The 17,515-nt window shown below is 46.4% G+C and overlaps 1 protein-coding gene across 8 annotated transcripts in view; it reads left to right on the top strand.

Annotated features, from left to right (window-relative positions):
• EPS8 (EGFR pathway substrate 8, signaling adaptor) overlaps positions 1 to 17,515 on the top strand; it is a 1,868,600-nt gene that overhangs the window by 723,681 nt on the left and 1,127,404 nt on the right. The window lies entirely within an intron of this gene.

Below are 17,515 nucleotides of genomic sequence, written 5' to 3'. Positions count from 1 at the left end.
ATACTCCTGAAAATGAAATACAATGTCAACATCCTACCGTATTTACTTAGAGACATGGCTGGGTGACTGTATACTTGTCCTATTTCCCATCCAATAAAAGCTTACCCTGGTGAGCATTTAAAAAAAGGCTTGGCATGTTCTGGCCTCCGTTTCAAGAAAACCAATGTGCATCATTCGAGGCATAGTTAAACGCCCATGCTTACTTAGTATGTCTATAGACATCATCTGACTTTGGTTCCTTCAACCTTGTAAATTCTATTAGAACAGCAAAGGGTACATGTTTATATGTAGTGTGGCAAGCCAGAACAAGAACTCGGACCAGAGAATATAGTTTACACGTAACTTTATTTAAATCAAAAATTCCTCACTGACCCTATTCTAAAAGGGAGTTCCATTCCTAAAAGCTATAAAATAAGCCGCTCATCGATAGTCCAAAAGAATGTAGTCCTCTGTCCAAACCTTTTCACTAAACTGGCCCTATCACTAAGACAAATAGGGTAGTTTATGATGCTTTCTCTTGGGCGTCCCAGGAATCCCTCTGGGGGTCTTGATCCCATAGTCCTTAGTTAATACTAGTTTCTTAGCCGTCTGCAAAGGTTCCTCAAATGTTTCCCCAAAGTTCCAGCAAAAGTCTCAAGTCCCTGAAAACACAAAATGCCTGAATTTCTTTAGATGGGGGGATATTTCCCTGATCCCTCTCCACCACTTTGGTTGATCTCTCCCCACTTTAGTCAACTGTTGGGTGCCTCGGTGCACCCCTTGTGTCTGTTCTTTACTTTGCGGGACCCTGTGGCTCCTTTGGATCCCAATGTCTCACTTAACTCTACGAGGTTTTGGCTCATGGATCCCTGTGAACCTTCTGAAGGTTCACACAGGGATCCACAGGGAGCACAGCTCTGGTTTCTCGTGCTCCCATAACCCTTCTTCCCTTCTGGTATTCCCATCTCTTCTCGGGCCTATGTGACCCTTGGATGGGGTTGGTGTAGTCCTTCCCTCTCCCCCACTCATTAGTTCCTTTCCTTTCATTTCTTCCTGGGAAACCCACGTACCTGTACAACCCACGTACCTGCTCTGCTGCAGTGTTTGCTATCCAGCGAGAGTCAGTTTTCCCAATGGCGGTAGTATTCGCCAGGACTTGCTGCTCTTCAGTACTGGAGACTACCTCTCGTCTTGCAGCATTTTTATGGATCGTGGGCTGAGAGGGGAGGACCCCGTCCTCTGTTTGTTCCCGGATTCAGTGGTTCTTTTCAGATTCCGGTTCAACCGCGTTATGTACGTGTCTATGCCTCGTGATATGTCCTCTTTGCACAGCCTCTGTCTCTTAATCCCTGTGCTCTGCTGGTCAGAATGCGTCTCCCCTGAGCATCCACTTTCTCCTGTGCTACAGCAGGCTCTGCTGTTATGCGCAGCTCTGCCCCTTGATGAAGTTCTCATGCCGGAGGCTCACCTCTGCATAGGGTTTCTCCTCCCCCCATTCAAGTGTTGGTGACCCTTTTTTATTCCTGCTCCGAGATGGAAAAGGGTCAGACTGTTCACCATCAGCTGTCAAGCCTGTAGGAACACATCACGGTATTACTTCACTTAGCTACTCTCAATTCTCGCTTTGCTGCCAAACACTCTTCTGATAACTGTTGCCTCCTCGAAGACCTTGAACTTGACATTCTTGCACTCACCAAGACGTTGTTCAAGGCCAGCTGTGTCATTGTTTTTGACATGCTTTTCCCAGAGGACTAGAAGATCCCGTCCAATCCCAAGCCCTCCCTGTCTGGTGTCGGAGTGGCTCTGATTATTCCTGAGTGGGTTCCTGCCACCAAATCCCCACTCAATCCTACTCTTCCTTCAAATTCATTGCCAGTAGGCTGTTTGTCTCTCATACCCTCTTCCTCACTCTGGCCACCAACTACAGATCCCCCAGACCCACCAACCTCTTCTTCTCGGAATGGACGGACCTCACCTCCTCTCTCGTTGCCTCCTTTCCCAAATGTCTCTTCTTCATCCACCTGGACTGTGGGATGTTTTTACCCATGCATCCAAGCTCTACCATAAAACTGTGCAGTACTGGCATGGAAAACATCATGATGGCCAGAACTCCCCAGAGAGTGCACAGGGAAAACATGAAGAATAGGCTGACACCCATTTTTGCCTATGTTGTGAGCACAGGAGGGCACTGCCTAAAACCACCATTGGGCTACACACACAGTAGCCTGAAACCATTGGGAATGGCAAAGCTGATGCCAAAAAGCAATTCAGAACTGTGGGGAATTAATTTTCTTAATCCCAAAAATGGTTGCATTGCCAGTACTCACCACTATCAGAAAGCCGGCGTTTTAAAACCACCAGACTTTTGTGTAAAACTGAACAAATGAACCGAAACCAGGCCAAGGAAAGACTTGCTAAGAGGTGGATACAATGTAAAACTATATTCTGAAATGACTTGAAGGAAGTAATTATTTAATGTATATGTAAAAATTGTAAGTGATTTAAACTGGGAACAAAAAGTGACATTTAGCTGAAACCTGGCTTAATGAAACTGAATTCTGCCTGACAACTACCCCCGACAGGAGTTGAAACGGGATCAACAGCTGTGTTCCCAGGCCTGGCTGCATCCTGAGGTCACATGGCCCTGTTGATTGAAAGGGGGGTGGCAGCTGGGGACTACAGGGAGTTGAACAAAGGCCTGTCCTTGACTCAGGCAAATGTTATATTGGGGGCGTCGTAAAATAGCTTCCTCTTGGGAGAAACTGGGGGGCAGCTGTGCCTCTGTGAACAAGCTGTCTTGGGGGAAGTGGATAAACCAGTTATTCCACCCTGTGATGTGGGAAGCCACACCCCTTTTTGACCAGGGCATAATTTTAAAAAGATAGCTAACTCATAGTGCGGACTTGTCAGAATTATATAAGTAATATCATTATTTTTGTGATTTTTCTGTGAACATTTTGAGAGGCGTTAGGACCCTGTGGTGTATTCTGGGGGGTTGCTAGCGGAAAATAGGGTCTCACTCCAAATGTATGCATGTAAAAAATCTGACACTTTATCTGTAACCCATATCCCTGGTGCACATTTGTGTAAAATCTGGAAAGGTTTAGAGGTCGTTATCTGGATGAAAAGGGGAGAATTCTGTCATCAGTGGACACGACATCGTACAAAGACAGGGGTCGGATGGTTTGGTGCTACAGAAAATATGTTAACTGGACCTATAATATTAGAAAAATGGTACATAGATAAATATGTATTTGGGTCAGAAATAGATTTGTGTGCAATCTGACAAGGGGAGGTTCCTCTGACCATAAAACCTACAGCATCACTCTGACTCACATTTCCTTCCCCCAATCAACGGAGAGAGGAGGAATTGGCCAATGATAAGTGAGAGGGGCAGGTTTAGTTATGACCAACGCACACACTCACTTTCCAAAACACATAAAAAGAGACTGCTGGGACAGGTAGAGACATTCAATTCCATTTGACCGACGACTTCACATCCAGAGATCCAGACTTCAAATCCATCAATCTCCAGAACCTGTAGCAGAAATTAACTCCAGAATTTGTAGCAAAGAGGCCTGAATCCACCAGCTGAATCCTCTTCAGCAGGCCTCAAAACTAACCAAACTATTCAACAGCCGGGCGAGCTGTTTGAATTTCTGCCGAGAATTTTTGCAAGAACCTGTAGCAGTACCCAGAAAGCAGTGTTACATCCAGAATCCAGAGAGGCTAGACCAGCAGAGCAGAGCTGACCCAGATCGCTGTGAGCAGAACCGGTGCCTGATTGACCCGCCGAGTAGACAGAACCGCAGCCAGACTTGTTGACCAGATCCGTGATGAGGTCTAGTTCAAATTTATATTGTGAGTACCTAGCAGAACTGTGCAGAACCAATCTCTCAGTTAAAATAATCTAATCCAAACTATTTTAACCTAAGTAGAACAGCCTCCTAGAAATCGTGTCATCTGTCATTTGTAAAGCTGCACAACTGTCACCTGTCAATTCTGAAGCTGCAAGCTGTCACCTGTCATTTTGAGTTTTACTTTAAATCTGAAAAACTACCTTTGTTTAATCGTCTGTATCTCTGTTTGGGCTAGGAACGAGATTTAACTTTCCCCTGAAAGCTTAGAATCTAAGCTTTCCAACAAGCCTAGAACCGACTTCCTGCTCCTTATACTTTTACCACAATCGCGATTCACGCACTCGCGAAATTTACCGCGATTTGCGGTTTTGGCTCAATTTCTCCACTTGTCAAAATAGCAGCTCCATTCTTTCTTTTGTTAAAATCTGTTTGCAACTTGGTAATCACTCAGAGCATTGCTAAAGTGAGCCTGAACTAATACCAACACGCAGCTCCCACTCACCCTGAATCTCTAGAGGGAATTAAAATCAGTTGGCACATTTTCCCATCCATTGCCATCACATTTAAAAAGCATTTTGGGCCTGTGTTTCAAACTCCTACCTGTTTCCTCTAAGCTTGCTGGGGGGGAACTGAATTTCGTATTGTATTTGATTGCATTCCTGAGAACTGTGTGCTCCTCTTTTCATCTCCTTCCATTTCTTACATTGCATAGGGGAGGGGGGTGAATTGCCAGAGAAAAGGTGATTATCTTATCTTTTGCTAAAATCATATCAAGCATTTCTGTACTGCATTATATTCCTCATTGCTTTTCCCTTGAAATCATAAAAGTATTTTTGCTACTTTATCCATCCTATACAAATTCCTCATTGATTGTAACGAAGTGTGCTAGTGCCAGATTACCCATTGTTGATCAACATCATATGTCTAAGTGTACTATCAGATATTAATTTATTATAAAGTGTGATATCTATATATTGTTTAAATTCTCAAATAAACCTTTTAATTTGCAAAACAAACCTACTTCTTGGCTCAGTGGGGTCAGGGGGATTCTAAGTGGGGGGTGTTATACAAGGGTGGTCATCCAGAGTACTGAACTAGACATACAAATACATTAATAAAGGTTTTCCTCAGCATCCCAGACTAGGCATTGACTTGGCTGTAGTGTTGATTGAATATCGCTTACAGGACTCTGGGTCTGGCAACAGTACTCTTTCGTGGCCTCTGTGACTCTTTCCCGCACTTTTCTTGCCTCTGGCCAAAGCCACTCTACCAGGCACACCTTAGATGCTCTCATCTCAACCGCCACCCCTCTTTCCAACACTCTTACTACTCCACTTTCCTGGTCTGACCACTATATACTCTCCTTCCACCTTGAACGCTCCAGTCGCCTTACAATGCCTCTGCCCACACTGCCAGTATCCTTAGTCATTTGACCGATGAAGGGTGCCTCAGTCACTGCATTGGCCTCTACCTTCATCCCTCCTCCCTCCCCTGCCGTTTATTCTCCTTCTGACTATGTTCTGGCTAACCTCCATCCCTCTATATCAAATACCCTGGACATCCTTGCCCCCGTCATGAGGAAGACGCATGAAGCTTGCCTCCAAATGCAATTCTTGGTATGAATCTGACTTGGCAGCTTTGAAACGCAAGTGCAAAGCTGCTGATTGTAAGTGGCAGGCATCTAGCTCATCGCCTGCCAAACTGGCCTGCCACTTACTCCAAAGGCAATATCGTCTAGCTATCTGCACAAAGAAGAGTGCTCATGTCCAGGCACGCATCGCTTGGGACACCAACAACTCAACCAAATGTTTTAAAATCTGCAACGAACTTGCCAATCCTATTGCAGTCTTATCCTCTCCTCCTCGCCCCTCCCAGGCCCTCTGCACTGGCTGCCCACTTCTCCTCCAAAACTCGGGATATTCTGTCCTCACTGCCATCTGCTCCCCCCATGTCCCTTTCTCTTGCCTACCCTGACCCCCTCTTTCCCACACCATACTTTCCTCCTCTCCCATTGCACCAGACGGCGTCTCTAGAGTTGTCCGCTCTATGAAGTCTCTTCTAAACAGGTGCCCCCCTGTTCTTCCAGAACCATCACTGACAACATTGCGCCTCTCGCACCAGCCTTTGCTGACCTCTGCATCCATTCCTTTCTCACTGGCTCCTTCCCACAACCCCTCAAGCATTCTCTTGTGCATCCTCTCCTATAAAGCCATCTGCTGACCCTTCTTGCTTGGCTAACTATCGTCCCTATCTCTATCACCCCTTTCCTGGGCAAACTCATGGAGAAGCTGGTCATCCCCCCCAACTGAACCTCCACACCGAAATGGCTAGCTGCCTATATGACCACCAGTCCAGTTTTAGGGCATCCAGAGGTGCGGAAGCTGCTCTCCTGAACACCCGTAAAGACCTGTTCTCAACACCCCCACTGTTCTGATCCTCCTCGATCTTTCTTATGCCTTTGGCACAGTCAACCACTCCATCCTCATAAATAGGCTCCATGTTGCCCAAGGCATCACGGATCTTATATTTTATTTATATTTTGCTCATACACAAGTGTTTCAGAGCGTGACCAAGCAAAGGGAGGGGGAACAAGGGAGAACAGAAAACAACGATCTTACTAGGCCCAGTGACATTTAGAACACACAAGTGCATGGAAGAGGGGGAAAGTGTGTGAAAGGGGGAGAAGTGGAAAGTGCAGAACAGAGGAGAGAACAGAATAAATAATAAGTGGACATTGGCGTAGCTGACCTCCCTTTCAAACAGTCCCGCCCAAGTGCAAATGGGTCCTTTCCTCTTCTGCACCTCTCTTCCTGTGGCGTCCCTCAGGGCTCTATCCTATTACCAAGGCTCATCAACCTCTCCCTACCTTGCCCCTCAGGACCACTTTCTCTACCTTCTCCACTCATTTCCAGTGTTATGCAGATAACACACCAATCTCCTTTAAGCTGCCATCCTCTACGTCCTGTCCTCTCCTCTCTTTTACCCGACTCCTATTAAGGCATGGTGCTCTGCCAATGATCTCTGCCTTAATGCCAGTAAGACAGAGATTCTTTTCATTGGGATGTCTGCTCCTTGTGTCCCCTGCAACTCTCTGGCCACCCTCTTTGCCCCCCCCCGCACCTCTCTCTCACCCGCCGGTGAGGCAAACAACCCTGGGGTTATCTGACTCCGCTCTTTCTCTCCACATAACTTGCCAAGAAGTCCAACTTTCAGCTCCATCTCCTCAGAAGTATTCTACCTTTTCTCACCTTCCCCCAGAAGCTCAGTGTCCCGAGCCCTGGTTCTCTCTAGGCTGGACTACTGCAACATCCTCTTCCTCAATCTGCCTCTTTCCTCCCTTCGCCCCATTCAGCTAATCCAGAATAGGACTGAAAGACTTATCCGTGGCCTCAAGCCCAGGGACCGCATCTCTCCAGCCCTAAAATCTCTCCATTGGCTTCCGGTGACCGCAAGGATCAAGTTCAGGACCCATTGAATCATCCACAAGGCTGTCTGGGGCCTGGTCCTCTCTACATCCAGCTTTCCCTCTATAAATAACTCTGTGCTAGAGTTCTTTGGTTCCCTGGCTCAAACTCTCTGCAGGTCAAACGCTTCTCCAAACAGAGAGTGGGTGGAAGTTTCATTTCCTCTGTTGGTTCCTCCCTCTGGAACAGCCTCCCTGCCTCCTCAGACTTGAGCTGCATTTTAAGTTCCGGAAACTTCTCAAGACTTTCCATTCTCCTCTTCCTTCCCTATTCACCTCCCGTGCTAACGTCCCTCTACCACTGTGACTGGGGCCTGCTCTCTTCTGAGCCATACAGGGGCCAGACCACCCCCCTACCAGTCCTCCCAGCATCCCTTGCCAGCACTTGCCCTCGGGCACCCTTCCCCATACTAGCCCAACCTGATCCACCCTGTTCTTCGCACTCATCCTCCCTTCCACCTCTCTCTCCCCTTGCACTTGCCATCTTAGCCCCCAGTACTTGCTCAACCCCACCCTTGGGCACCAGACTCCTGCACTCTCCCCAAACCCCCCTTTGCACTTACCGCCTTTGTCTTGCACTTGCATGGTAGGATTGTCAAAAGGCCAATATAACAGTTATTGTTTTGTAGTTTTTCTTTCCTATTTCCCCTCCCCAATGTAGTCTTGTGGCACCTGGAAACACTTGTGTATAGTCGCCATACAAATGTCTAATGAAATAAAAATAAAAAATGAAATCGGTCTTTTTTACAACCATGTAGGCAGATATACCTAAAGGTATAGAGTTACTCATGGGAATGGGAGTCCTTGTCCCCTGAAGGGGGAGTCGCCCCATTGAGGTGCCGTTTTCCAAACCCCTAGGGATGGTTTTGCTGTGCATGCTCAACTACGCAGCCTCAGAGGTTGGCTCCCCCTAGGGAAGAAGGGACGAGCTCTCCAGGTTCGGCACAGTAGATAAACATTGGAATAAATCTGTGTAATGACACTTGTCCCTTGCAGTGTTGAGGCCTAAGAATGAACCTCATATCTCGCTAGTGTGCCAAGTTGATAGAACTCCCTGTTTTTGTATGAGTGGGGCAAGCCGCAAGGCACTGTTGGACCGGCCACTAACCATTGTGCTTCCCAGATGGTGCATGGAGTGGGATCACACAGGCTGACTTGGTAATGTTACACTACGGTTGTTCAAGGCCTGTACTCCCAACCCAGGAGTACATCCTAAAGACCCGAAAGACCCCTTTGGGTATAGCCTGAATGGTTTGGATGTTGGAAAAAAAGGCTGTCGGTAGGAGCTGTGTTAGTTTGCAAAAGCATGAAGTTTGCAGATTATTAGTAAAGCAATCCTGCTGATCGTAGCACAGAAATAAGGCGACTGCAAGCTGACCATCTATAACTATAGATTCAGCAGAATCAATGTTTTGTAGCACCTACGAGAACGCAGAACACCACTAGCCTCAACTCCTGCAGAGGGGATTATAGAAGTTGACAAAGGTGCTATAGTGGTGGTCATAGGCTTTTGTTTTCAGTCCAAAAACCTCTCTCTCCCTATCTCTGAGAGGTTTCCCTGCCCCAAAACGAAAACTAAAGGGTCCATCAGAATGTCCATCAAAATTAACTCCGATCTATCCCTCACAGTATAAAGGGTAAACTAGCAGAAAGTTCCTTCTTCAGGAGATCGACTCCCTTCTGTTATTGCTTGGATAGTGTCCAAAAGAATGTTCACTTGCAATAAAAATGGCAGGGGCAATGCCTCCCTTCGTCCTGCTTGCAGGTTTCACACAGCGATTATGCAGGGTTTGCCTCCAGAACAATGACTCCCTTTTTCTGGTGTAGCTGTCATGATGCATACCCCCGGGAATCCAGACCACGTCCATCAGCCCTGGGAGCAGGCATCATGTCGCCTTGAGAAAACCCAGCAACCCCTGCTAGGGGCTGTCTGGGTTCAGTCCTGGCGCCATAGGCGCCAGGCTCATATGGGACATCAGTCCTGGCGCCATAGGCGCCAGGCTCATATGGGACATCAGTCCTGGCGCCATAGGCACCAGGCACATAGGCGCACATTTTTTTTTTTTAAAGTTTATTGAATGAGTTTGTTTTTGATGCTTACGCATCTTTACAAAATTACATCAACATTCTGTACAAAACTCATCACTTCATTTCTTTACACCGAATTTTCTTACAATTTAAAAACAAATAATTACAAAAATATTTTTCTACAATTGATTAAAAACAATAAAGAAAAAAAAGTTAAGCAACTCGGAATGACGAACATAACAAATATATGTGTATTTACATTCACAGAAGATTCTTGATTCATGATAGATCCTCAAACCAAAATTGACAGTTAATAAAGAAGCAAGAAACACGTAACAAATTTAACTACAAATTCAATTAAACAAGCCATTTCCGACAAAATAGATCTTACATACAAGATTAAGCATATATCTCTTAACAAAGGCAAAGCACAGACAAGCACGTCTACCACAATTTGCATAAACTCTAAATCTGAGTGTATAGAAATTGCTGCGTCAATGATTTTTATTAAACCAACAGTTGCTAAGACTATTGAATTGGAAGATCCCCACATACTGCGAGTCCAAATTAAATCTCTTCCATGTTGAGTGTTAGTAGGACTAAAGGAAGTAGTAATTTTTAGTCTTTCTGCTTCAAATGCTGGACATATAATAAAAAGATGTTTTGAGGTTTCACTGTATTCTGGTATTTTACAGAATCTACAGACAGTATTATAAGAGTTATTACAATTATGAAGCCAATGTTTCGTTCTTGATTTAGTGTGCAAAGGTCTAAGCGGAACCACATATAAATAGCCCGGGTTTCAGCGCTGGGACAAAGCATAAGATATTGTAAGCGGGGCACCTGGGAGTGTCTATATAACGCATATTCTGTAAAAGATGGATATTGCGATATTTGTAAACAAGTTGCTGCCCAATCATTCTGGAATAAGCGTTTGTGAGCAGTACTTAACTTTAATTGTAGGTCCTCAGCAGGAACGTTGATATCAGATGAGAGGATAAGTATACGCTGTTGAAAGCACGCAATCGACCTAGGGTGGTATTCCCTCAACATGGATCGGAAGTCTTCATAAAGTGAGTTTTCCAGGGGGAAACTCATCTTAAGGTAGGTTTTCAAAAGACGCCAATGGTGACGCGATGCCAAAGAATTTAAGCCTAATTTGTGCCGTAAAATCGCATTCGGCAGATAAGTAGGTAGGCATAAAGTCACTTTCCACAACTTGGCTTGCAATTTATTTAGAAAAGTCGAAAGATCTAATAGACATAGGTCAAGTCCATATAAAATGATGGCCTCTACCTTTTTAGAGTAAAATTCAAACAGAGGCGCTAGAGAGAACTTGCAATATTTACGAAAGATTATTTGCATTTGATTTTGTAGTGGTAGTACTTTTTCAGCAATTGCTTTTTTCCAGAAGATGGCAGAAGAATTGTTTGCAAAGTTGTACCCAAGATAGGTCGCTTGTGTGACAATTTGAAGATATCTGGAATCAATATGCCAGCGAAATTTGCGAACCTTTTTTTTGGAGCAGAGTACAAGAATGTTTGATTTAGAAGAGTTTATGGTCAGGTCATTTTCTCTGCAAAATAAGTGAAATACTTCTAATTTGTTCTGAAGCCCAGAATGAGTGCTGTCAAATAAGAGCACGTCGTCGGCATAAGCAAGCCAGAATAGTTGAAGCTTGCCAAGTCGAACCGCATTGGATTTCAAGGAATACCAAATACCTTCAATGTCTGATAAGTATAAATTAAATAGGACTGCTGCAAGATTGCAGCCCTGCTTGACACCAGTTGCCGTAGGAATAGACTGGGTCAAGAAGCCTTTGCTGGAGATGCGTACTCTAAATGAGGTTTTGTGATGGAGTGCCACTAAACCAGGTGCACACTTACCTGATGCAGACCATGCTGCAAGAAGATCCAAGCCATTGTGAGGCCTGGAAGGGACTACTTTACCTTAGGGACTATTTTGTTACTCGGGTGTGGTCGGGGAGGAATACCTACCTGGGACTACTTTGGAGGCTATTTAAACCACGCCCAAAGAGCAGCACACGCTTCGCGTTATTCTGCATCCAGCATCGTAACGCTCGCCGTGCCGCATCCAGCCTTCTGCCACGCCTACCTCGAACCTGGAGCACCTAGAAAGAAGCAAAGGTTAGAACAAGAGTATTAACTGATTTCTTACCTGATTCCGGATTCATCGCATCTTCAAACCAGAGGAAAGACTTTGTTTTAAACGCGTTGCATCGCCAGCAGCAGCGCCGCGCCAAACTCACCGTTCCACGCAGCATCTCTTCGATCCGGCGCTGTCTCCATCTTTACATCGCCGAATCCCGGCACCTAAGGGGGACAAGAAACAACAAGGTGAGCAGAGAGAACAGACAGACAATCTCTTTAGCCGCCATATGCTTACCTGATTTTACCGCCGGAGGTATAATTCATCAGCATGCCACATCTTCTTATGCCGCACCTGTAAGACAAGGAGAAAGCAGCAAGTTTAACCCTTGGCATTACTTACCGGACAGTGTTGGGTAACAGACTTTTACCGGAGCGCTTTCAGCTGTCAATCTTATTATTGGGTCAAAGCTGCAAGATAAAAGAGGAATTGGACAGGAGTGAATTCCAGACATTTTGAACTCTTACGAACTATATACTTGCGGCTCTTCGCCAGGATCTTTTGGAGTCAGGATTCGTCTACAACTCTTCCAATATCTTCAAGCCAGTGAAGTAAATGGTCATTAATGCGCCCCCGAGTGCTTCGCAGGATGGACGGCTCATCCTTCAAGAATATAAGGTGAGATTGCTGAGAGGGCGCTTCAGAGGTGATTAGTGGGGAGGACAGTGGGGGTGCTATCCCTTGAATCCACAAGTGGCTAAATCCATCTCTCCACTTGTAGGAGAATATTTCTACGGGCCAAGCAGACAAGATTAGGTGGGCAGATCCAGTCAGTCATCGCTGCACTATGCATCACGTGGGTGGAGGCCGCAGCAGTCCGGGTCCGACCGACGCCCCTGTGGGAGCCAGGTGAGCGTAACAGTAGCTCTATATAGTTTCCAATAAAGCCAGGGGGGAATGACTCTTTTCCCCTGGTGTCTCTAGTACAACCCCCAGTTCGGGACCAGGAGAATGCCTCCCTTCTACTGGTATTGCTTGGTACAGGTCACTACGAGGCCAGGGGAAATGACTCCCTTCCCCTGGCGTCTTTTAAACAACTCCTGGTTCGGTACCAGGTGAATGACTTCCTTGTCCTGATATTGTTTGGCACAGTTCTTTCTCATTGCTTTCAGTTTGTTATAAGCTTTGCCACTTTGGTTTGTTAGCAAAGTCTCAAATCTTCTTGGGGTCGCAGACTCTTCTTCTGGTGGTCAGTGTTTCTCTTTCCCACTGTGATGTGGAAGATTTCCTGTAACACTCTATCTGCTTTCGGGTCCCATACCCTTCTCTGTTTATACCAAGTAGTGGGCTTCCCACTACAGAGGTGAGATGAGCACTTAATGAACCAGCCTCCTGTCTACCCTTGCGTCCCCTCTGGGTCTCCCATACCACCTGTTACCTTGTGTGGGATCGTGGTACGTCACTGGGACTTCCTGGGACTGCGATCTTCTCTGCGGCTCTGCTGGTTTACTGCTGTGGCTCCGTCGGCTGCATGGTACTTCTTTCGTCTGTTCTGCGGCTCCACTCTCTTGCTTGGTCTGCTGTACTGGTTGACTCCTGCAGAACCTGTGGTGAACTCTCTCAGCACTTCACTGGAGTGAAGATTGAGGCAAAGATGGGGTGATTGGAGGGAGACTGAACGGTGGAGATTTTAGAAGCAGAGAGTTGAGAGGAGATGCGAATAAGGTCAAGGAAGTTTCCATTTGAATTGGTGGTCAGAGAGTGAGTGGTTAAGTAGTAGAGAGTAAATGTCAGTGGATAGAGATGCAGCAGAGAGGTGGAGTGTTGATGTCACCAATGACCAGGAGGTGCTGATCGGGAGGGAGAAAGTCAATTAGTTGGGAGATGTGGTCGAAGACCAGGTTGGTGGTAGAGATAATATGTATGCCATAGGGTGCAGTGATTGTGGAGATACTGTATTTGAATGAGGGAGAATTAGCAGGATATTTAGGAGTGCCGGAAGTTTTGGAAGATGAAAGCCAGTGTGGCGGGGAGAGTGAGTGAAGGTGCAGGCAGGGTCAGGCAGGGCAGTAAGGGTTCCAGAGTCTGAGGGAGAGATCCAGGTTTCAGTAAGGGTAATGAATTAAAGAGAAGGAGAATGAGAAAGGAAGAAGTCTGAGGTAAAGGAGGTTTTATTGCAGACAGATTGCATTGCAAAGAGCAGTGGAAAGAGTGAGATGTAGAAGCATAGCGAGGTTGAGTCTGAGAAATAGAGGCGCTGGGGGTGAATGCTGAAGAGGAATAGAAGGTTGGAGTAGGTTTCAGGAATAGACAGAGTAGTGGAATGAGAAGAGGGGTAGCGTTGAGAAAAGATGATGGGGATGGGAAGAGTTGCGATTAGTTCTGAGGAGAGTGAAGAGAGAAGTAGGAGGGAAAGGAAGAGATATGAGAAGTGCATGGCGATGGTGAAGCTGAGAAGACACAATAATGGGTACTCAAAGACAGTAGCAGAACACAGCAAAGGCTCACGGGCAAAAGGCAAATGGGTTGGGCAGTAGCTGGTTTTCAGCCTTCACTGTTCTGCCCTTAACTGGGGCGCCCCTGGCTGGACGCCTTCAACGAATTCAGAAAGGATGACACATGCTCTTGCACCGGATCGCATAGTTCATCAGTGGTTTGTCTCTGATTTTGTCCCTTGTATTGCTGGGATGAGGCAATTTCTTCCTCATTGGTGTTCTCAGAGGAGTATCTTGTGGCCTTTGGCTAGAGATTTGGCTGATCATTCCTTTATAATAAAGCTAATCAAAGAAGTGCTGAAAAAATCTTCTCTGTGCAAGAAACGTCAGTTGTATTACAAACATGTGGCTTCAAATAGTATGTTCTAGAAAATTCTAATTGGATTTACTTTTGCACAAAATTGTATGTGCAAGAGAACCAACAGAAACATAAGTCATCAGTGCAGCTGAACACCTTTATTTAAAAAACAGAATTGGGGTGTGTGAATGCTTATAGGACCAAGGTGTCTAACTAAACACGAGGTCAAACTATATTAAAATGGTTAGACTCGGTTTACTACAATAGCACAAGGGTCTTTCTAAGGAGCCACTTGTTTCATCCAGATTCCCTATTAGAGCACCTTAAGGCTATAACGCTCACCTCACTTCTTGATTTTGGCTAAGAGTAAGTACTCCCTCCTTCTCACCTTTTTGTTTTTGGGTACTCTGGTACATCCATGTTCTCAACTGTTCGCTGCAGTCCCCCTACCTAGATAGCCCAGATGAGGCCCAGAGACTATTTCTACAGACAAGCATCTCCTCCCCTTTGCATGGGGATAGGGACATAGGCCTTGATCACTTCCTTGGCTAATCATGTTTGACACTCCTAACCGCTAGTATTTTTCCGCTTCCCCTTCCCCATGCTCAGGTTTGTGATATTTTCACCCACCAGCCATGAGTTAATTCTCAGAGCCAGCGTCTCTAATCTATCTCTAGCTCTCCATGGTGTCTGAGATGTAGCCCTCGGAGGGCTTTCAGGTTTCTCTCTGGAACTCAAGCTTTCATCTCAAGAGGCAGGATGAACCAGGACATAAAGGGCCCTGGGTAATCCGCCATACACTTTCTTCGAAATACTCTTCACACAGCTGGTGGACTTCACTGGACTCCAGAGCACATATATGTCTCATATAGTGTGACTTGGTCACTTGTCGCATTGGTTTTCGGTACCTTTTTCTGATGAAATTTGTACAGAAGAATCAAAAAGTCATAAGTAAATTTAGGAGCAGAAGTGTATGCATTTGCAATTGAGTGCTCATTAAAAGACAGGCAAAGGACCCTTTTTTTCAAAGCAAAGGAATATTCATTTTGGTCTATGATGGCAGTTCAGAGGATGACTGTAATTCTACTAATTTTGGTAGTTTAATATTTCCATAGAGTGCAAATGCAAAATATGTGGTGCCATTGAGGCTGGAAAACCCAGTCAAGGAAGAGAAGACTGGGCTTACGGTGTAGTAAAAATCTTGTATTGAGGCCTTGCTTTGCATTTTTCTTTGCAGTTGAAATGCATATTGTTCATGTATCATTAATATAGTCTTCATCAAACTGTAGTTCTCAGAATGCAAATCCAATTTTTTATACAAAGGGGCGCAGGAATAAAGTAGCTGCTCTGCGTCGCTCCTGCTTCACCGGGCCACTGTGGGTCATGAGCCCCCACTATAACGCCCCCCCCCCCGCAGTGATTGTTCTTTGATGGGAAGGTGGAGGTAGTCCTTCTGCACCCTCAGCTGAAGTTTGTTGAGATTTGGTGCAGGGAATTGCAGGTTACATCCGAGTAACTGGACGTTGTGACGGAGAACTGTGCTGTACCCAGGCGTGGATCCATGCCGGAATGAATTGAAGGCAAGCCCCCCCGCGCTGATGGGCGATCGGGTCGGGTGGACCCACAAGAAAGTGGAGAGGCCCCACCCAATTAACACACTGTGGACTCTGGTACGGGCAGGACGGGAGGCCCCAAAGGAGGTTTGCCGAATCAAGGGCTGTGGTACGGCGGGGGATGTCTGGATCCCGCGGATGGAAACAGGGACTCCCCATGACTCCAGTGGCTCCAGTGTGTTAAGGAGAGGGAGGTGAGCAATGGAGTCTCCTGCTTCAGCCCCACAGTGTGGTAAAGAGAGGGTGGGGACCTGCGCAGAACGAGTGAACGGGTCGGTTGGGCCTTCTAAGTATGGGGCCACCCCTCCTCCCCCCTTACTGGACTTTTGTGACTATATCCCACTGGGTATAGGCCACAACATTGCTCTGGAGGAGCCTGGGGCCTTGCACCTGTGGGTCAAGTGCCCTGTGAAGTGGTGGTGTCCCGAGGATTCCAGGACCTCAGAGGTGTTAGGGCTCTTGATCCACAGACTTTGGTGGCAATTGACCCGTGGCCCAATGGCCAAGGAAGAGGGGTCTCTAATGTTGGGGGGGACCCTCTTCTTTTTGAATATTGACCCCCCTCCCAAATCATCCTGAGCATCTACCCCTTCTTCTGGCACTCCTGATGTATGATCTGGAAACAGGACCTGCAACAGTTTCGATACGGAAGGCCTTCCTCAGGGGTGCATAGTGCAGTATTCACTACAAAGCCGGACTCAGTCCCGGACACAATGTCCACGAAGAGGGACATTGCGGCACTTCTGGAGGAAATTAGAGGTATTAGAACAGACATTGGCCATAGGCTGGAGAAATTGGATCGGAGAGTGGACAGTCTGGAAGACAGATTGTCAGGTCTGGAAAGAAATCAAACGTCCGTGGACATTTTGGAACCATAGATTGAAAAGAGGGGGGGGAACTGTTTTAATCTGTGTTGGGCTTGTGTTAGGCCTATTTGGTTCTGAGCGACTGTGGCATTGGGGGGGTGACCTTTCGCAGGGGGCATCTTTGGAGTTCTTGAAGGGGGTTCTATGGCCTGAGGTGAAGGGGTCACTTTTGGGCATGGTGAAGTGAGTATAGCAGGGAGGGGGTTGAAATAGGCGGCTCAGGAGGTGGAATATTGTGGATGAGATGACTACTGTTTCAGGTATTCCTGGTGGTTCAGTTGGGAATCTACTCTGGGAGGTGTTCCTGACAGGACGCGAGGAGAGAAGAGGGGTGTGACTGGGTTGTGGGTGAGAGGGGTGTTGGAGTAGTTGGGGCTTTTGGTGTTTTGGGTGGTTTCTGGTGATTTTGTGCACTGTGCAGGGGATTGTCTTAATGTGACAGTTGAAAGGTCTGGGGCGTGCCCATTTCAAGGACAATCAGTGAGGCTTGGTTGTCAGGCTCTATTGGCTAGCTCACTGAAGGAGTTGGTGGTGGGTGGGACTGACTTACACTGATGGCAGGACACTTGCCAAGACAAGGAAGGAACAGATACTACGCTAGTTTACTTTAATCATTTGAATAAGATGGTTTTCAAGTTCTTTCTGAATTTGAGGTGATTAGGTTCTAGTCTCAAATTCAGTGGCAGTTTATTCCAATTGGAAGCAGACCGGTTTGGGGCAGCTCTGCCCAGACTGTTATCTTTCCTATGTGGGTTTACTACAATAAGCCCTTGAGCCTCGGATCTTAATGTTCGGGTTGGAATG

This window comes from Ambystoma mexicanum, chromosome 12 (genome assembly GCF_040938575.1).
Source record: "Ambystoma mexicanum isolate Mex_15411 chromosome 12, UKY_AmexF1_1, whole genome shotgun sequence".
Classification (NCBI taxonomy): Eukaryota; Metazoa; Chordata; class Amphibia; order Caudata; family Ambystomatidae; genus Ambystoma; species Ambystoma mexicanum.
Note: the sequence above shows the minus strand (reverse complement) of the source record. Positions and strands in the feature narration are given on the sequence as shown.